At 42.1% G+C, this 21614-nt stretch overlaps 1 protein-coding gene and 1 pseudogene across 8 annotated transcripts in view; both read left to right on the forward strand.

The window, feature by feature from the left end:
• The window catches only part of Arhgef3 (Rho guanine nucleotide exchange factor 3), a 310353-nt gene that overhangs the window by 159547 nt on the left and 129192 nt on the right, over positions 1-21614 (forward strand). The gene's annotated exons all lie outside the window — the stretch shown is intronic.
• LOC147826472 (cell division cycle 7-related protein kinase pseudogene) lies at positions 8359-18585 on the forward strand (annotated as a pseudogene). The gene is made up of 2 exons (XR_015439626.1): positions 8359-8401; positions 12356-18585. The product of XR_015439626.1 is annotated as a cell division cycle 7-related protein kinase pseudogene (transcript).

Here is a 21614-nt window from a genome sequence, read left to right on the forward strand (position 1 = left end):
GGCACATGCCTATAATTCCAGCACTCTGGGAGGCTGAGGTATGAGGATTGCAAGTTTGAGCCCAGCTTGGGCAACTTAATAAGACCCTGTCAATCAATCAGTATAATAAAATGAAAAAATAAGGGCTGCGTCTTACTTTTTCATTGCTGAGACAAAAATACCCAACACCACAAATTAAAGGAGGAAAGGTTTATTTCAACTCACAGTTTGTAGAGGTTTCAGTCCATAGACAGCTGGCTCCAAGGCAAGGTGGTATGGCAGCGGGGCATTGCAGAGGAGAAACAGTCCATGGCATGGCAGGCAGAGGGCAACAAATCACCAGAGCCTGCCTTCCCCTTTTATCCCTTCCAGCATATGCACTTTTTGGGTGGTGCCACCCACACCCAGGGAAGGCCTTCCCATTACCCACAGCCAGAACTAATCAAACTAGTCAGTAGACTAATTTAGTAATCACACACCCTTAATCTCAGCATCACACACTCTAGATTCAGCCACCTCTGAAAAGCCCCACATGAGGCTTTGAGGGGGACATCTAGATACAAGTCACAACAGGCTGGCACTGTAGCTCGGTGCAAAGGCCCTGGGTTCAATACACCATACCACCAAAAAAAAACCCATGTCTTTTGCTTTTGAGTACTTTAGCATAGAATATAAAGTGAATATTTTAAAGAAAAAAGTGGTTTAATTTTTAATTACACAGCTAACACTGCAAATGTCTCCACCACCTAAAAATCAAACAGTAGTGATGGAGCTAGCAGCTGTTCACGTGTGCCCTCTCACCTATCCAGGTTCAGGGATAAGCCTGGCTCTCAGTTTAGTGCCCCCTTTCAGACATTTAGATATATATAAAGAGATCAAAATTTGATTATATTGGCTTTTCAAGGACAAGTTGTCATTTTTAAATTTTTACTTTGCAACTTGCTTCCCCGATGCTTTGAGTAGATGTTTAAAAAAATTATTTCTGAGGCAAGGTTTCACTACGTTGCCCAGGCTGGTCTAGAACTCCTGGGCTCGAGTAATCTTCCTGCCTCAGCCTCCCAAATAACTGGAACTACCTGTGTGTTCCACCATACTTGACTTAAACTTTTTTTTTTTTATGGTACCACAGATCGAACTCAGGTCCTTGCGCTTGCTGGGCAGGCGGCGGAACCACTGAGCTAAATCCTCGGCGCAAACTTTTTGTTTTTAAAGAGCAGTTTTAGGTTGAACAGAAAGTCCAGAGAGTTCCAATATACTTCTTGCCTCCAAATATGTATAGCTTTCCTGTTATCTGTAGTCCCCAGCTCATTTGTTACAGGCTATGAAGTGAAGACTGGCACACACACCATTATCACCTACAGTTGCGGTTTGTGTTAAGAATCGCCCTCAGTGTTAGACGTGCGGCAGGTTCGGTAAGTATATAATGACATGGGTCCACCGCATAGTGTCACACACGCCCGCTTGTATTGCCCTGAAAACCCTCTGGGCCCTCCTGCCGTTGTATCCCTCTTTCTCTTCTGACCTCTGGCAACAACTGATCTTTTAACCGTCTCCATTGTTTTGCCTTTTTCAGAATGCGGCATCAATGGAATCTTACAATATGTAGCCTTTTCCAGACTGGCTTCTTTCACTTAGTAATTTGCATTTATTTTCCCCAGGTCTTTTTATGGCTTGACTACTCACTATTTTTTTTACCACTGAAAAACATTCCACTGTATAGATGTGCCAGTTTAATCCATCCACCCACGCTTGTGAAACCTAGAGCTCATTCTTTTCTTTTCTTTTTTTTAGGGTCTACCAGCTTCATTAAGCGCCTTGTTATCAGATGAGATCAACACGAGTTTAGTGAAGGGGCACAAATACAATACAGAGTTCTAGAAACTATGTGTGGCACACTGGCTGGAAACAGCAGCAACATTGGAGTTCAGAAACAGTTTTTTTGTTCCTGTAGCTTTCTCTTTTTACTTAAGAGGGTTTTTTCCTCTTGCATTATAATTTGTACACACAGATCTCATGTGCATACTTGATGTACTTTGACAAATGAAGTTTTAAATTGTGTTCATTATTGCATTAAACAGATGGGTATCATTTATTTTTAATACAGTTATTCACTGAGGAACATTTTTTGTTGTGTACAGTATCTACCGGTTGTAAACAATGACTATCCTTATATCCTGGGGCAAGCAGTAAGGTAGATGCAAAACTTATTTTAAAGTGCCTATGGGTAATTTCTAACTTTAATATTAGTGTGAATCATATTAAATTTCCATTTCGTAGTCTCATTTTTTGTGCTACTGTGTACTTCTTCCATCATGGACATCAAAGAAAAGCGATCAAAACCCAAACTAATTCCAAAGGCAGATCTGTACAGGGTGTGAGTTATTTTATCACTGTCAAGTATATTTCATTTAAGGGACAGTGTTTGGAACTCTTTTTTTCTTTTTGTACCAGGAATTGAACTCAGAGCCTTGTGCTTGCCAGGCAGGCGCTGTACCGCTGAGCTACATCCCCAGCCCGTTTGTAACTCTTATGTAACCAGAAGTACATTCCTTCTGTCAGCCATAGTTTTATATATGATAAGTATATATGTTTATATATATTACATATAATATTTAAATATTGTGAACACGTTTATATATTATATAAATATAAATTAGTTGTGAGTTTAAAGAATAAGTTTATGATATTATTGACCAAATTTACATCTCAACTGCCTTTTAAAATGTGCACTTTATCATTAATATCATTTTGCGTTGCCCCTTTCTGGATTCCTGGCACTCCCCTTCTCTTCTCCTTGCTGAGCAGGTGTTTTCCAGCTGTCTCGATCCCCTGTCATGGAGAGGTTGTGAAGTGCTGCCTGCACCTACTCCCAACCTTGGGGTTCTATAGAAAAAGGGGAACAAAGGCAAGGGTAGAGGCTTACATAATTGTCAGGGTACGTAATCCCTCATTAATACCATTTTGACAGGTTATTTCAGTAAGAAGACCCTAGAAAATAATACTTTGCTTTTGTTTTCCTTTTTTTCCTTCTTTTTTCCTAACTATACCCTGGGTCTGTCCACCTGAAAATTATGTGAATGATTTTGGTTGGGGAGTTCCATCTGGGCTTCCACTCCTCACTAATTGAGTTTCCCCCAAATGATTTAAGGTAATTGCATCAAGCCTCATTTGGATCTGGTTATTTATTCCTGGTTTGATAGCAGAGGTGGTTTTCCTTTATTCTTACTCTTCTCAGTAGAGTCTGATACCTGTTCTCTGTGAAGAAAAGCTTTCTAATTTACACTCATACAGAATATACAAACGTATCTAGACAGTGATGGCGAACCTTTTAGAGCTTTCAGTGATAACAAATAGCTGTTGTGGCCCCTGTGCCATAGGTTGGCCACCGCTGGTCTGGGAGCATCCCCAGGGTCTGCACGTCTTCTTCCACCCTGCTGTATAAGTCTCACAGATCACTTTATGGGGACAGCTGACCCAGGAGGAGCAGGCAGTTTCTCTGTAGCGCCGTTTATGACTAGTATTGAAGATGAAGCATTTGAATCTGAATCATGGGCTTATTATTATTATTGGTCCAGATGCCACGTTTGGGTTAACTTCTTAGAAATTCTACAGGGAGACCAAATGTTCAGCTTGTTGTGGTTCTTTTCCAAGCAGGCTGACTTTTTCTCTCTACCCTATTGTTTTATCTCTTTATTGAGGATATATATATATATGTGTGTGTATATATATATATATATGTGTGTATATATATATGTGTATATATATGTGTGTGTGTATATATATATATATGTGTATATATATATATGCTCCACACCTACTTCAAAATATTAGTTTCTAGGGCCGGGGATTTAGCTCAGTGGTTCCACCGCCTGCCTCGCAGGCACAAGGTCCCGAGTTCGATCCCCGGTACCAAAAAAAAATTAATTTCTAAAATTGGAATCTTCTACTTCATACCTAAATCAGCAAGTGTAAAGTGTTTTCTTTGTTGTTATTTGGTAGATGAAAGTGATAGTTTTGCTGGCCAGGTCTGTATAAATTCCACTCAAGAAAATATTTCTTACTGTAGAATTGATGAGTACATTTGTTCATTCTTCTGTTCATTAAGTGTGTGCACTGCTCCAGTCAGTGGTTATTTGCACCCTGCCAAGTGTCAGGCACAAAAGGAAGCTAACCTTAAAGACTCACTCATCTGCAGATGGACAGGGACTGAAACATCTCGATCCTGTAACAATTTAACTGAGAGCAGGGAAGACATATTTTAGCTGTTCCCAGGGTTGGTTTTCTCATTTATGTAAAGGAGTAATTCTGGATTGTTGGTTGGTTTGGAGGAACAAAATAAAAGAAATTTTACTGTGGATTCTGCTACTATTTTTCTTCCTTAGACTCTCCTTGAAATTTACTTATTTGCTTCGAGCAGGTCAACCAAAAATTCAGCTGTGGAAGTGCTGCACTTTATTTTATGCAAAAGTTAACCAGAGAAATTAGATTGAGGGCGGCAGGCCTTGCATGTGTGCTTGCCGTGTAGCTCGGCATCGGGCTCTGTAGGCATGGGTTTCAGAGCAGGGATTCTAGAATGTTTACACTTGAAGACTTGTTCATTTGTTGTTGGTGGGTTTTTTTTTTTTTTTGGTACCAGGAATCGAACTCGGGACCTTGAGCTTGCAAGGCAGGCACTGGAACCACTGAGCTAAATCTCCGGCCCTAATAGAGGTATTTAATAAAATGCTCCAGGTATTGGTTTAATGCTGCAAAGCTTTGCTCAGATCTAAGCAGTTGTGATCAAGAGATGGTGAGTTGGTAACCCCAGAATCACACTGTGATCGCCTTCTCCAGCTGGGTCACATTATCACCTTAGCGTCATCTCCTTAGTGACTGGGTGAGTCCAGGGCCCCTACCTAGTTTCCCTGCCTTTGCCTTTGACCCTCTGTTGTCCACTCACCATGGCAGCTAGAAGGCTCCTCTGAAGCCCAATCCCGTGCTGCCTCTCCTGTGGCTCCTTCTCACTTAGTAGCATTGACACATCCCCCCAGTGACCCTCAAACCTAGCATGATCAGGTTTATTGCTGCTGCTTCTGGACCTCATCAGTTACCACTCTCCCCTTTTCCCTTCTTACCCCAGTGTCCCCTCCACATTGACCCTCATCCTATTCTTGTACACTCATACCCCAGGGCCTTTGCACTTGACATTTCTCTCTATGTGGAAAGATTCTTTAGATACCAATGTGATTTATGCCTCATTTTCCTTTAGGTGTCTGCTCAAATGTTCTTAGTTTTTGTTTTTTTTTTTTCTATTTCCTCATGTGAAATAGCATTTCCATTCATCCCCTTACTCCATCCTAGGATTCCTTCTTTTCTTATCTGACTTTATTTTCTCTTTATAGCTTTTACTTTCACCTGCCACATTGTATTTTTTAAAATTATTAGTATCTTTCTCCACAGAATGTAACTCTTATTTTGTTGCTGTTGTTGCCGCCATATTCTCAGCATCTGAGATAGTAGTGCCTGGCACAGACTGTGTCCATAAAAATCTATTGAGTAAATGAGTGAGTGGCACTTGGTTGTTCATAGTCTCATGCTGTCTTTGGAACATTACTGTATAAGGAACTGGATTTGTCTCAGCAACATTTTAAGAATATCATCTTCCTCTATACACATGCTTGTATTTCTTTATTTTTAAAGAAAACACCTAAGACAAGTGGATACTTTGTGGTATAATTCCAAAGCAAGATAAATGAAAACAATTAAAGGCTTTTATGAGCTAATAAAGTAGATTAGCCAGAGGATGAAAGGATATACAAAACATGAAATGTAGCCATGATCTCATGTACATGCAAAATTGCTAGCACCAGTGCTTTTATGTCTGTCTCAGTTGGTACGAGAGGAGTCTTTTGGGTTGATGTGAGGAATGGAAATTTTCTGTGAAGATAAAAAACATTCGCTTTCAAAGCCTCAATTTTTCCCCATTTAACTCGTATTTATGGTGCACACAACAACACTGTTCATTGTACCTACCATGTGGTTATAGAAGGAAAGAATTACAAGGTGCTGTCAGTCAACACTCACTGCTTACTTAACCAAGTTCATGGAAAGGAGTATATTGTAGGTGACACAGATAGTGGAGCACCAGTATGTCATTTGTATCTCACCCTCGAATGTGTTCTGGAGATCACATTGAAGTGTGTGTACCCTTGCATCTTGAACCTTCCCCATACTGTGAAGAAAAGAAGGGAGCAACTTTTGAGAGACCCAGCATTGTAGGAACTAGAAACATACCAGGTTCTCCTTGCTTATCCTGGGTAGAATTCATGTCATTTTTCCTCCAAGGTTGCTGGACAACCTCCGCTGAAAAGCTCCTGTCTGTAGCTTCCCCCTTTGCCCTGTGTGTTTAGCTTCTCTTGCTTGGAAAAAGTACACAAGGTTTTCATTTAAGATGCCTTTTATTGGCTATAAGCTTTAAAGACAGTGGGAAACTAAGGAAGACCCCCAAAATGGACCTGATGATCTCTTTAATCATGTTAATAACTTAAAGGAAAGATGTGTTTATTTAAATTTGCGGATAATCCAGAAAGCAGATGATTCACCTACAGCTAACAGACAAGTGTACCTTGAAACATAATATCTGCTTTCATTCAGGCAGCTAACACAAAATTCCATAGACTAGATGTTTTGTAAAGCAGTAGTTTATTTCCCACAGTTTTGGTAGTAGGAAATCAGAGATCAGGGTACCAGCACAGTTGGGCTCTGGTGAGGGCACTGTGGATTTGTTGGTATCCTCACATGATGGAAAGAGAGAGAGCTCTGAGGTTCCTTTTTTTTTTCTTTTTTTGGTACCGAGGATCAAACTCGGGTCCTTGTGCTTGCGCAGCAGGTGGCGAAACCACTGAGCTAAATCCCCGGCCCTGAGGTTCCTTTTATAAGGGCACTAATCCCATGCTTAGGGGCTCCAGCCTCATGACCTAATTACTTCTCAGAAGCCCCACCTTCTAATACCATCACATTGAAGGCTAGAATTTCAACTTATGAATTTTGGGAGGACATAAGCATTCATTCTAAATCAATATCCAAGCCCACAAATCACACCTTACCAGCCATTTATCTCTATGTCATTAAAGTCACATGAATTGACTCCATAGAGGAGAGAACAAATAGAAAATTCCTTCTTACCCTGGTTTGGTGTAGTCAGTTGAATGTTTAGCTGAAGAAACCTTGGATTTGAACAATTGTTAAATTGTCTTCTGTACATTTGATATTTCTTACTGTTTTGCCTTTGCACACAAAAGGTGGCTGGATGGTATATATGTCTCTGAAGTGCATTTTTCATAGCTGCTGACAAATCACTGTTTCCCTCTACTCTCTTTGCCATAGCAGAGCAGTTGTCCTTTCTAGTCAGTTCGTGTACCATGTGTGCTTTGCCAGACGGCTGTTTTAAATTTTGCTGTGTTCCTCAGTGATAATCTTTCTCTGTAATATAACCAGAAGTTGAGGCTAAAATTTAATTTAAATCATTGTCAGACTGTGGAAATAGGCCATCCCCACAGGGAAGTAGAGGAGTGCCTGGAATGAGAAAGGAGCCAGCTTCTACAAAGAATGTGTCTGAAAACAGGGAGGGTGTGAAGGGAAGTTGTCGCTGTGTGTTACGCAGGGGAGGCTTCATGGCTGGGCTCCTGGGAAACCACGGGAGGCACAGAATGGGCCTGCAACCCTGGAGGCTTTGTTTAGTTTGGGAGCGTCTGTTTGACTGAAGGTCTCGTGTTGTTGGCAAAAGCTGACATTTTACCAAGAAGACTTTGAAATGTTATTGGATTATCTGTGATGTGGTCTCAGAGAAGCAAGTGCACTTCTGTGGGAAGAAAAAGACTTTGAATCATTACCCGTGCGTCATCTGTGGGGAGGGGAATATTGAAACCCTGCCTTAGGAATCTCCATATTAAGTAACACTGATCAGTGAATCGTTTTCAGACTCACGGGTGACTGGAAGATGTTTCTGGACCTGAAGTCCTTCCAAGCCTTCCATACCTTCTTTTATTCTATTTCTCATTCATGTGTCCACTCTCATTCTTATTGACTGAGCATCTATGCCCATATCATGTCGGTGGTGAGAGAACAGCATGGTAACCAAAGCCCTGAAAAATTCCAGTGACTTGCAGTCCAGTGGTGGAGGCACTATTGATTAATGATCGTAGTCACAAGAATATAATAACAAATTGAATGAAAAGTGTTGGAGGCAAGAGAACATGCTGCTGTCAGGGCATTTAATCAAGGACCTGGAGCTACTCTGAAAGGACAAGGAAGTCTTCTCCGGGGAAGTGAGATGTGAAGGGAGGAATGGTGTTAACTAGGTCTAAGAGAGAGTAAAAGAGTCGTGACAGTGGGAACCGCATGTGCAGTGGCCCGGTAGCTGCTCTGAAGGCGAACGTGCCAGGTAGGTGGTAAACAGTGAGCCTGTGGAGACTGACAGGAACCAGACCATGTAGAGCCTTTGTGTCCATACTGCTTGGTCTCGGTGGGCACTCAGTAACATGCTTCTCTTCTAGGCATGGAACTTAGGTTTTATTTTGAATTTGTCATTGTGTAGCCATCAAAGCTTGTACTGGTCACTTCGCTTCTCAGGCCTCAGTTTCAACATGTATAAAATAATGTAGTTGGATGACAGCCTTCCCAGGGCTCAAGTCCCTGGGTCTGTGATGTTTCTGGTACTGCGTGTTTTCAGGCAGATGACTGGAAGGCACGTGTTTTGGTTAATAATGGAGAGCACTCTCTGAGTTTGCTCACATAACCATTTTATTTCCATTTCTTCCCTCCAGCTGCTTGGATAGTGCAGTTAGAGAACACCACTGTATACTCTGCTATTTCACATTATGGCAAACGCAAGACTATTCTTCAATTAGGGTGCCTTTTAAAACACACCAGATGTGATTCATTAGAAAAATAAAACAAATCCTTATGAGTGAGTAGGAGTGAAAGCAGGTTCACTACGAAAGCAGTGGAGAGAACACAGCCTAAAGGAAAGGGAAGAAGATGGAGGAAGTTTGGCTCACAGGGTGCATTTGATTCGTGAGTCCTTTGTCAGCAGTTGTGACAGACACACTCAGCTAGAGCCTCAAACATTTTCCAGTGAAAGAGTTGATAGCATTTACATTAACCTAAAAAAAAAATCTAATCGTAAGGCCAAGAGAAAAACTAGAGGTATAATTTGCTGGCCAGCCTTGGTCAGCTGCCCACAGCAGCCTTGTCCTGTGTGTTTTTAAGCAAATGCACATTGGCATGGAGGTTCCCTTAAGGGTGGGGGTGGAGATCAGCCTTGGCCTCATAGAGGAGTCACAAATTAAAACAAGAGCACCCCTGTTGACCTTCAGACTGAAGGCAGACTGCTTTCTTTGTGCCATGTCACCCAGTGAAATGAACTCGATGAAAGCTTTTTGTTCAGTCATTGGAACAAGAGCAGGCATTTAGGGAATCAGTATCTTCCTACCCTCCTAAAAGTGTGGTTGGCTCAGTAGTAGCTGTTCAGCAGATCAGGGTTGAAGTGGATGTGAGGTTGCGGGGGCGGGGGGGGTAAGTGGAAAGGAGAGTTTCTTAGGGAGTTCTCTGGCATTTTCAGGGATTTTGTTGCATTTCACACTCACTGGGCAACATTCCCAGCCTGCCCCCACCCCTTGCTCCCCTTGTCTGCCTGGCTCTGCCTCTGGACTGTTCCACTTAAATACCCAAATGGGGGGAGTGGGTGAGGAGGTCAAGGGACTTGCTCTTCCTTTGGCTCCCCTACTTCAAGCTGTGGATGAGGCTACTTTTGCCTGTGTATCGGTGCACTCTGTTGCTATGTGTGGATTTGGGGGGCCAGCTGGAAACTAGCATGTTGAGATTAATGGAAGCAGACCTGCTTGGTGGTTTGTAGACTGAAGACCTTCTGAATAGAAAGAGTAAAAAAAAAAAAAGGGCAGGTTAGAGGTTTTCAGTGACCTTTAAAAGAAAGGAGGAAGAGTGTGAGGCACCTTCTCCAGCCTTGGGGGAGAGGGTGGGCTTTGGCCGAGCCTTGGTCTGAGCTGGGACTTTCCTGCTGGCTCCCCCTGAGGCCTCTACCTGCCAGGTCCCCTCTACCAACCCTGGTCCCAGTTACAAACACAGGCTCCCTTGAAGTGGGTGACCCACAGTCCCCTTCTGCCAGGGTGAAGAGAGGAAACCCAGTCCTTTGGCCTGTCCGAAGTCCCTGTCCAGCCACTGCCCTGCCTCTCCCCTGGGCTCAATTCACTGTCACCCCCTTTCCCACTGTGAAGCGTGTTTCCTTGCTTGTTTTCACCTGGGCAATTTAGGTAGCCTGAGTGTTTGAAGAGCCTGTGTGGGTTTTGTCCCAAACCTCGATGACAGAATTGGGTTGTGGCCCTGGCTTTCTAATGGTCTAGACGTCTTCCATTCCTTGACTTCTCCAAGGTGAGGTGGCCCTGTGGACACTTTCCCGTTCCACTCCCCTCGGAAATTGATGCCAGGGTCCAAGCAGAAGGCCCCAGAGGGGAAGGGAGCCTGGGAATCAGCAGCCTCATACCATGCTGCAGGAAGCCAGGCTGATGTGGTTTCTTTTCCTGAAGCCCCCTCGGGTTTGCATAGGGGTCTCTCTCAGCCACGGACCTCCCCTCCTTTCCCTGAAGCAGTTTTTCTCTGTTCTCCAGTAGCCATGATTCAGGAGGAAGCATTCTGTTACCCTTCCTCCCAGCTGACCTGCGCCAGCTTCTCAACAGGAAGTGACCTCGGCACCTTTATGGGCCTCCTTACCTGCCCCCTGCCACCCATTAGACTAGTCTTTCTTAGATCACAAATCAGCTCGTGCTGGACCCTTGCTTGAAACCTCCAGTGACTTCAGGGGAGCTCCAGGGGTCTGAAAACTTGGACTGGAAATAAAAATCCCATCTTTATTTTCAGTATCCTGAAAATAAAGTGTGCATCTCTCTATACATCTCTCTATAAATGTACATCTCTCTATAAATGAGGACAACAGACCACAGCATGTCAGCAGTTACCTCTGACTTTGTCGTGACAAGAGTGCACTGATATTTTCTTTTCACCTCACACCAGTTGCCTGCATCTCAAAATATCACGTATGCCTATGATTACATAAAATGACAGTAGTGATTAGACCTAGCACCAGATCTGTTATTGAAAGCATAAACAGAGAAAGTATGTGATGAATTAGTTTTTTAATATATTGAAAACTCTTTCAATATAATGGGGTTCCCTAATCAGACGTGCACCAGGGTGGGTGAGGAAAAGGTGGTAGGAGCTATCTACCCTGGGCTCAGTCAGGAAGGGTTTGTATTAGCTAAAGAATCAAAAAAGGACAATAAACTCAACTGAAAGTCTGTCTGCTTTCTAGTTCCTCCCTAAGCTGGTACATCTATACAATGTCTGTGATAAAATACTCCTTCCTGGGCCGGGGATTTAGCTCAGTGGTTCCGCTGCCTGCCTCACAAGCGGAAGGTCCCGAGTTTGATCCCCGATACCAAAACAAAAACAAAACTCCTTCCTGTCAGGATAAACCACTCTTCTTTCCCCCAACGTCCATACCCCACCCTTGATCTTGTCTTTCTTCTTTGCCCACCTCTGTCTCCCATCTTTTTTTGACTTCAGCTTTCAACGTCACCTCCACATGGCGGCCATGCCTGATGACCCAATCTACTGCCCTCCCACCAGTGCCCCCTCCATGCAGTTCTTGTCACTATATGAACCATCTGCTCTCTGGTTGGCTGTCTGCACCCCCTTCCCAGAAGATAAATCCACAAGTGCAGACAGAGTCTCCAGTTGTCAAGGGTCTAGAACCTTGACAGTCACATGCAGGGGCTCAGGCTCAGTATGCTCCAAGCCATATTTCTGTCCCTTGAAATTTCCATGGTGGCAACCAGTTAATCATATACTGTATATTTAGTTACTTAGCTTAAAACCATTAAGTTTCTCTGTTTCCTGCCTCCATGCCTATATCATTTCTCCTCTGCAATGCCCCTCTGCCATGTGCCACCCTGCTTTGGAGCCAGCCAACGATGAACTGAAATCTCTACAAAGTGGGGCAAAACAGTGTCATGGGGGTGAAATACTGCTTTCAGAAAAATTATTGCAGTTATTGCTATGCCGTATCTGAAGCATGAGTTGGGGTTTTGGGGTATTTTTTGACATTTTGAATTCTCTTTCCTTTTAGGAAGTATGGGAATATATGTTTAATCTGTTCAAAAGCTTTAGAATGCACTCTCGGTTTGATATTGTTCATCCTGATGTTAAACCCAGTAATTTTTTATATAATAGGCACCTGAAAAAGAGGGATCTGTAGGCCTTTCTATCCAGGCTCTTTTTTGGAGAAAGAAATTTCAACATACAGAGCTGCATTTCACATGAGACCCCAGAGTGAAACTCATAAAGCAGTCAGTCTATAGATGTAATAACAAGAAAGTTAGCAATGAAAAAAAGGCCATTCTGAGTCTCCCTGTACCAGGGATCGAACTTAGGACCTTGTGCTTTCGAGGCAAGCACAGCACCACTGAGCTAAATCCCTGGCCCCGAGAAGGCTATTTCTGGGTTACTAATAATGGTGAGATAAAGGAAACTAGCAGTTCTTGCCCAGCTGTCCAGGCCCGTGATACTGCTCCAGTATCCACCCTTCAAGGCACCTGCAGGTTGTCCCTAGGGCAGGTACACCAGGATTCTGAGGCCAAGAGGTCTTGACAAGATGCCCCAATCAAACCACAGCAATTGACATGTGCTCTGCAGGTGTCATATTCCTTTCTTTGCTTAATGGATGTTATCCTTTTTATAGAGCACATGTAATTTAACTGCTTTGGCTCGAATTATGATAATTTGAGGATCCAGGGAAACTATCCAGGCTGCTAAAACTTTGGGGAAATCAATATCATGTAGCAAAGAAGTCCCAGCACAACAGTTGAGGAAAGTGACTCGGGGTCTAGATTCTAACACTCCCAAATTAGCAAGTGATATCCAAGGGTGTCCTTCTCATGACTCAACTTTTTCAGAGAAGACTGACCATAAAGCTTCTTACATCACACCAACATCTCAGGCACAGCCCTCAGGAGATTCATTATATAAAGAAGACAGTCATTTTGATGAGCATAAGATCAGTTTAGAAGGCTGGAATGAGGTACCAGCTGAAGCTTATGATCTGCTTGATGAGCTTCTGGATCTAAATCCAGCTTCAGGAATAACAGCAGAAGCCTTGTTGTATCCATTTTTTAAAGATATGAGCTTGTTGTGATGGTTCTTCATTTAATGTCACTGATGTGTCTTATGAGGTAGACTGAAAGAGTTCTTTGTAATACCCAGAATTCCTGTTTAAAGACTAGGGCAGAATGAATAATTCAAAATTTTAGTATTTTCTCTGGTGGCAAATTGTAACATATAGAGTATAAATACTTAAAATGACTGGAAGAGTTCTTTGGACTGATGACATGATATTTGAGTTGAACACAACCAAATAGAATCAAATCTTCGGTTTCCCTAATTACTAATCACTTCACAATACAAAAAGGAGAGCAGTTTTAGCCTATAGGATGAGGGTTCAAGGTATAAAATTAATGGACGTGATGGGGATTAAATCAGTCTGAAAATAGTTTTCTCTTGCCTTAGAGTTTGAGCTATGTATCCTTTTGGAAAATTTAGCCTGGTCTGATGCTTTTAACAATTTTTTAGGTAAAGAAATAATACCTTCTGAAAAATATACATTATATCTTTTATGAACACTAAATGAAGAAATGTTGCTCATGAGGCAAAAATTAAAATTACATTTAATTTATCCATTTTTAAAAAGTATTTCATGAAAAATTTTTTGCATGAATTATTATTTTTTTAAAAATATTTCTTCTTTCTCTGCCCCTACCTAATGAATTTTCCTTAGAAATTATATGGTACTTACCACCAATTTTCAGTGTGCTTTACTAAATGTTACTACATGTGTTTACAGTTGGGAGTTTAAAATAATAACATGTACACTGGCTGATAAGGAGAAGCTGTCAGGACCAAGGTGACTATTAATATTCCAAAATGCTTTTCTTTCTCTATTTTTATTATTTACATTTTAGGTATGGTTAGACAGCTGCTAGAAGGAAAAGTGAACATAGAATTGAGAATTTTATGGAGACTTGTCTCTGCCTAGAGCCATCCAGATTTCTATATCCTGTCTTAAGTTCATCTTACTCAGAAGAATGATTACTGGAGTCCTAGGTGGGATGGGAAGACATAAATTGAAGGATGCAAAGTAGGAAGGGACCTAGATAGGTCCATTCCAAAATGATCAATGACAATACACTACCAGACTTCCTATGGAAAATAAATCTGGAAAATGTTTCCTATTTAGCAGTTAGAGATTATAGAAATAGTTTAGAGACAAAACATTTGCATTGTTACTTTGAGCACTGATGTGTCAGAATGTCTACCTAATCTTTGGTAAATGTAATGCCCTGTATGTACGTGTGTTTGTGTGTGTGTGTGTGTGTGTGTGTGTGTGTGTATGCACCCCATCACCACTTATCTGACGTCTTCTGCAGTAATCTTTTTTAAAAACTTGAATATTCTTGAATATGTATGCTTAACAAAGTCCCTTTCTATTTTAAAAAACTCAATAAGGGGCCGGGGATTTAGCTCAGTGGTTCTGTCACCTGCCTCACAAGCGTAAGGTCCCGAGTTTGATCCCTGGTACCAAAAAAAAAAAATCCATTAAGTTGCTCCTTCAAAACCTAGGAAATGTATTCAGCTATAAAATCCATGCACATACAGCAAGTAGATAACGCAACCTTGACAGTGAAGGAAAGAAGAAACTTTTCGAAATGTAATTTATAGGTCAGAAAATGGCATCAGATCAACCCCCTTCTTTGGTTTTTGTTTTGTTTTGTTTTATTGGTACTGGGGATAGAACTCAGGACCTTCTGCTTTTGAGGCAGGCAGCGGAACCACTGAGCTAAATCCCCAGCCCGTTTCTTTGGTGTTTTTCAGTCTGGAGCAAACAGCAGAAATCATGACTCACGGAGCTTTAAATAGTGAGAACGATCTGTATCTCATAGACTAAGAAGTGCAGAAGTTGGGACTGGGGGTGTTGAGTGGTACAGCCCTTGCTTAGCATGCACAGGCCCCTTGTTTCCAGTCCCAGCATGGGAGAGGGGAGGACAACAGAGAAGTACAGAGGAAGGCTGAACCATGATTGACTGACTCCATGACTCAACTCTCACCAAGAGTTTGAGTCCTTTCCATCCTATACTTTCCACACTGTTCAGCTTGGTGACCTGCATGGTTTCAAGACGGCTGCCCCCAGCACCCGGAAGGAAGCTCCCCTGCTGCCATCCCAAGCTCCTAGGGCAGAGAAGCTGAGCTGGTCCCAGCACCTGGAAGGAAGGTCCCCTGGTGCCATCCCAAGCTCCTAGGGCAGAGAAGGTGAGCCACGCGGGCACCAGAAGCACCCCCCCACACCCCGACACGTAAACAAGCCTCAAAAACAGACTTGCAGGTCACCTACAGCAACCCCAAAGGGAAACAAGATGGAACAATCTGATACTCAACCACCTGGACTCTCTGAACTGGCAACAAAAGAGGATCTGGGAAAAATGAAATCAGAAATAATTACTCAGATAACAGCAAAGATTATGCTCATGGTGCAAGACATGATTAATAAATCTAGAGAGGACACAGATAAAAAAAAATAGAGGATCTGAGGAACATGATGGAATCCCAACACAGGAAACAAATGGAATCCATAAAACAGATGCAAACAGATTTCCAGGAGATTAAAAACTCCATCGAAAGTCTGTGCAGCAGAATGAACCAATGTGAGGATAGAGTTTCAGATATAGAAGAAAAGATTGCAATTAGTGAGGAGGAAAAGAATTGCTTCAAAATTGTAAGGGAACATGAGAAATCAATCCAGCAGCTGCTAGACGATGCAAAGAAGAATAACATAAGACTGATTGGAGTCAGTGAAGAAAGAGGAGAGAGTGCAGATGACATAAAAAAACTCTTCACAGAAGTGATGGCAGAAAACTTCCCAAGAAGGGGAAAAGAACTTGACATACAGATAAGTGAGGCATATAGGATTCCAACAGTCTTGATTAAAAAAAATCTACACATAGGCATATAATAGTTAGGATTCCAGAAATCCAACAGAAAAACAAAATTCTACAAGCAGTGAGAGAAAAGAAACAAATCACATACAAAGGAAAGCCCATCAGAATCACAGCAGACTTCTCAATGCAAACCCTCAAGGCAAGAAGAGCTTGGAGTGATGGATTTCAAGCCCTAAAGGAAAACAGCCTCCAACCCAGATTGATGTACCCTGCAAAACTATCTTTCAAAATTGATGGAGAAATAAGATACTTTCATGATAAAGAGCACCTCAGGAACTTCATGAATACCAAACCGGCACTCCAAAAAATTTTAGACAATATCCTAGGAAAAGACAATGAGGATCACAACCCCAGGAAACCCAGCAGAATGAATCCATTGGTCATGACAAATTAAGCGCATAGGGGGAGAATCCAACAAAAAGAAAAAGTCATGACAAGGCTTTTAAAACTTTTAATTTCATCTCCCTAATGAGTGTGTAATTCAATCTTGTTATTGTACTGATTAGTATTTTTCTGATTCTAGAGTTGCACACATTTCCTTGTGCTGTACTGGCTATTTATCATCTTCTTATGTCTACTTTTTAATTGGGTTGTCTATTAATGAGCTCTAAGAATTCTTTATATATTCTGCTCATAGGTTATATGCATTGTCAATATGGTCTATTTAAGGATTGCTTTTCATTTTAATGATGTCATTTAAAGTTCTAAATTTTGATGGAATCTCATTTATCAGTTTTTTTCTTTTATACATCATGTCTTTTGTATACTAGGTAGTTCTTGCCTACCCTGAATTCATAAGCATTTTCCCTTATAATTTCTTCTTAAAGTTTTATGCTTTTAGGCTTTCATATTTAGGTTCATAGATCCATTCAAGTTATTTTCATGTATGGAAAAAAAGGGTTGAGGTTAATTTTTTATATACGGATACCAGGTGTTCTAGTGCCGTTTGCTGAAAACACTATCTCTTCCTCAGCTCTTGAATTGAGTTTATATTCTATAAAATGCTAATGTTAGATAATCTTTCAAAACTCAGTGGACCATATATGTGTGGTTCTATTTCTAGATTCTCTGTTTTATTCCAATGATCTATATGTCTTTCCTTACACCAACACTGCCTTGATTACTGTAGCTTTAGAAGAAGTCTTAAAATTGGGTGCTAAACGTCTTCCAACACTGTTTTTGTTTTTGTTTTTGGCTTTTCTGGGTCCTTTGTACTCCTACATAACTTTTAAATTTCAATATCCAATTCTTCATTTATAGCAAGTATACACAGACCTGAATTTTTATATATACCTTGTGTTTTCTAATCCTGCTAAATTCAAATACAAATTCTAGGGGCTCCTAGAGATTTCTTAGTATTTTCTCTGTAGATGATCATTTCATCTACATATAAAGATTTTGCTTCTACCTTGCCAATCCTATCCTAATTGTGTCATTTTATTGCCAGACTATTTTGATGGGGCCTAGGTTTCAAAGTTTAATGGACAGATAAAGAGTAAGCATATCTGCCCTTGTTCTCCACCTTAAGGAGAAAGCATTGTATCTTCTCAATTCATATAAGGTGTTCTCGCTGGAAGTATGGAGTACATGTCTTTAATCTGTTGAGAAGGTTCTGTTCTACTTCTGGTCTCCTGATAGCTTTTACCATGAACAGCTGTTGAATTTAGTCCAATACTTTTTCTCCAAGTAGTGACAGGATCATATGGCTTTTTCCTTTCCTCTGTTTAAATGATGACTTTTGGGGGTGGATCTTCCAATGCTGAACCAACACTGCCATCCCTATAACAAAACCACTTTCTACATCCTGCCAGATCTGACTTCTAATAGTTTGTTTTGTTAAACAAATTTCTATCTATATTCATACTTTTTTCTTCCATTATCTTTATCCAGTTTTAGGCTTAGCACAATGTTGAGGGGAGAAGTGTTCCTTCTTTTTTCTGCTTCAATTGTTTGATATAATTTATCAGTTAAAATGTTTATGACCCTGCTCTTGTCATATAGGTAGGTTTTCAAGCTAGGAATATACTTTCTTTAATAGGTGCTATTCAAATTTTATATTTCCTCCAGAGTTAGTTTCATTAATTTGTCTTCCAAGGTACTTCTTAGAAGTTGTCAAATTTATTTCAAAAAAGATTTTTGAAATATGCTTTCTATATCCTTTTAAATTCTGTAAAATTTGTGGTAATGTCTCCTAGATCTTGATATTGTAATTTTAAAATGTATAATTGATATTGTGTAACAGGAAGTAAAGGTCTAAAGGAGCAGGGGAAGTGGGAGGGGTAGGGGAAAGGAAAAAAGGGAAAAGAAAAAATATGAGAAAAGGAAAAAGATGGAAACAAAGTCTTTGCAAATAAGGAAGGGTGGAGTGGGTGAAGGGAAGGCAAGGGAAGGGGAAAAAAAAAAAGAACCAAGAAACTCATGTGATAGTACAAGATCCCAATGAGGAATGTAACTGTATTTTATACCGAAAATGTACCAATAAACTTAATGGGGGAAAAAAAAAAAAGATGGCTGCCAGTGGGACAATGTGCTTTCATTTACTAGAAAACAAGCCCTTCCCTTTAGTGTGATTGGGTATGTTAGGTCACATGCTCATTCTTAAGCCAGTCACAGCCCCATAGGAATGCCCTGCGAATCAATGCAAACTGCATAGGCTGAGAGGACGAATACTTGCAGAAAGTTCGGGTCCAGTAAAGGAGGAGGAAGGGGATGGGATATTAGGAAGGTGACACACTGTCTACTGTGGGTATAACTTATTTGAAAACCAAGTTTCTCTTTGTTTTAGGTGGGAAATAAAAACTAGAATGTCTTCTGCTGAGAACAGTTCTAATCTTTTTATTTTTTATGTTTTCAAATATGGGGCACTTTTTTTCTTCTGGGAAAAAAATGTTTTAAATTATTGCCTTTATCATGACCTTGTTATCAGTTAGTGATATGGCAGCCGAAGAAATATGGCTTGTGGCTGCAGCCTGGGTGCTTCTGTAACAGGCTTTGGTCTCTGAAGTCAGCTTTAATGGGAAAGTGTGAGCCAAGGATTTGGGAGAGCTCTAATATAAATTTCCAAAGAAACAACATTGCTTAGACCTTACTTAAGATTATGCAGAGTGAGTTGCCTGATCTTAGCAGGTCTCTGACCCCTCTCTGGAAAGCCTGCTGAAGTTTAATTTTAGTATTATTGTAGGAGAAGCATCAACACTGGCTTGATGAATGCTATAAAAAAAAACACTCAAGATAAAATAACTCCAGATAGAATAGAATTTTGTTCACCTTGGAACAATGAAGTCAGTTGGGGCTCTAGAAAGGTCTGGAAAGAGCTGCCTGAGCTTCTGCAGCAGAGAGAATGGGGGCTCCCCAAGTGTGGGGGGAAAGCTTGGGGGTTGGGAGATGGCATAGTGGCGGGAGAGCCGTGAAGGGGAAGCCTGTGGGAATTCAGGGCATATCTGTAAAGAGGATGGGAGCCTGTGAATTACTAGTGCACTGAAACACTGATAAAGACAGGGTCAGTTTATCAGCAATAAATAGACAAGTGAAATTGCAGTTACTCCATGTGAGGACTTAAGACTCCTTTGGTCTCATGCTGGCCCCTGAAGCCACCGGGTTAAAGGGCTAGAGATGAGGATTTCTAAAAATGCTGAGTTATTATCCGCCCAGACAGATCTGAAACATAGGTCATTTCCTTTCTCTTTATCCTCTTCCTCCCTTGTTACCCTTCTGCTTCCTTTTTGTCCCGAGCTGTGATGCACTTTATGAGACATGGTGCCTTCCAGTGGTGCCACCTCTGTGGCTTGGCAGATTATGGACTCCAGGGGTGCAGCCCCTCTGGGCCTCTCAGGGACAGGGGTCGGCCCCCAGCCCGTATCTTCCCCCACAGCACCAGGGCCCCCTGGTGGTCTGCAGCCCAACTGCTCCTTTGAGAATAAAACTGTGAAATTCCACAGCAGAACAAGAAAAGAAGCCCTTTGAAAGCTAAATGGTGGAATTGTAAAAGGACACTTGTCTTTTCAAGGGTGTAGTTTTAGAATTTAGATCTCCTTTCAAGGGTCAACGGTAGATGTTCAGCACCCCGTTTCTGATGGTAACATCATCATCATCATCATCATCTGGGCTGCACAGGTCATAAATTTGGGAGCACTGAGGTTCAGCCTGCTAGCCTCTTCCCTTCAGGGTGTACAGTTGGGTGCTGTAGCCATCCTAGGGGCAGGCAGCCTGGGATTCTCATTTATGCTCCAGTAAAGGTCCACTTTTTGCTACCAAGATGAGATATTGTGGAAAGAGTTAGCAAACGTGTTTGAATTCCTGTTCCTCTAGTTTTTAGATATGTGGTCTGGGGAAAGTCATTTCCTCTGGGTAATAATGGGAGCAGTAATATTGCTGGACAAACTTAAGTCTCTCTCGTCTCAGTAAAGCCCTGTGGTGACCACAGGCAATGCCCCCAGCCCTCCAATCTGGATCCTCCTTCGCCCGCTCTGCCCTCAGCACTGTGCTCTGTTGAAGAACACATTTGGAGAAGTGACTCACATGCTTTGCCCACCAGGGGTGCTGCAGCTTTTTGTCCACTGACTTCTGCATGCTGTAGACAACACTCCCTTATTTGGCCCCTGGACCCCACACTCCTGTTCCCCACTTTCCTTCCTGGCTACTCTGTGTGTGGTCCTTGTGCCAGTGCCCTAGCTCTGCCTGTCCTTTAAGTGAGAGTGTCCCCCGGACTTCACACTGCCCTCACCTAAAACGCAGCCCCTCACCTTCCCTGCCCACCTTGCAGAGATTTATAGCCCCTGAGCGTCCTTCTCGCCAAGCCAGGCACTCAGGTGCTGTCACAGCCTCTTTGCCTTCTTTCGCTTCTCACACTGAATCCATCACCTGTCTTGATCTGCCTGACTCATAGATTGCCCTGGAATCCTGGTTCTTCTCCAGCCCCAGGGTCCCTCCTCTGTGGAGACCCCTCCCTCTTTGGCCAGCTCCAGAACAGCCTTTATATCTTTTATTGCATCCTCCTGAGGATAAAGCCTGAGGGTAAAGACTTTTCCTTAACAGGGCTTCAAGACCCAGCCCTGCCGCCTCTGTGGTCTTTCTCCCTTCCCCTCCTCCCTGTCTTTCTATAGCTAACCCAGTTAAGCTTCCTGGATAATGTCCTTCCCACCACTGGCCCATCTGCCTGGAAACTTTTTTCTTTTTTGGGTACTGGGGATCGAACTCGGGTCCTTGCACTTGCGCAGCAGGCAGCAAAACCACTGAGCTAAATCCCAAGCCCTGAAAACTTCTTTCTTCTCCTTCCTTTGTCCCTACACTTGCCTGACTGTGCTTCAGGTCTCAGCCTTCTGTGTGACTTCTATTGAGAGGCTTTCTTTGATCTTCAGACAGGCTAGCCAGGCTTGGTGGCGCATGCCTGTAATCCCAGCACTTGGGAGGCTGAGGCAGGAGGATCACCACAAGTTCAAGACCAGCCTGAAGTACATAGTGAGACTTGGTCTCAACAAAACCAAACCAAACCCAGGTGCCCCTTCTGGGTTTCACTTGCCTGTAAGAGCTTGCAAT

The sequence above is a fragment of the Heterocephalus glaber genome, unplaced genomic scaffold (assembly GCF_053883595.1).
Source record: "Heterocephalus glaber isolate CG9 unplaced genomic scaffold, H.glaber_assembly_v1.0 deba00001472, whole genome shotgun sequence".
Lineage (NCBI taxonomy): Eukaryota > Metazoa > Chordata > Mammalia > Rodentia > Bathyergidae > Heterocephalus > Heterocephalus glaber.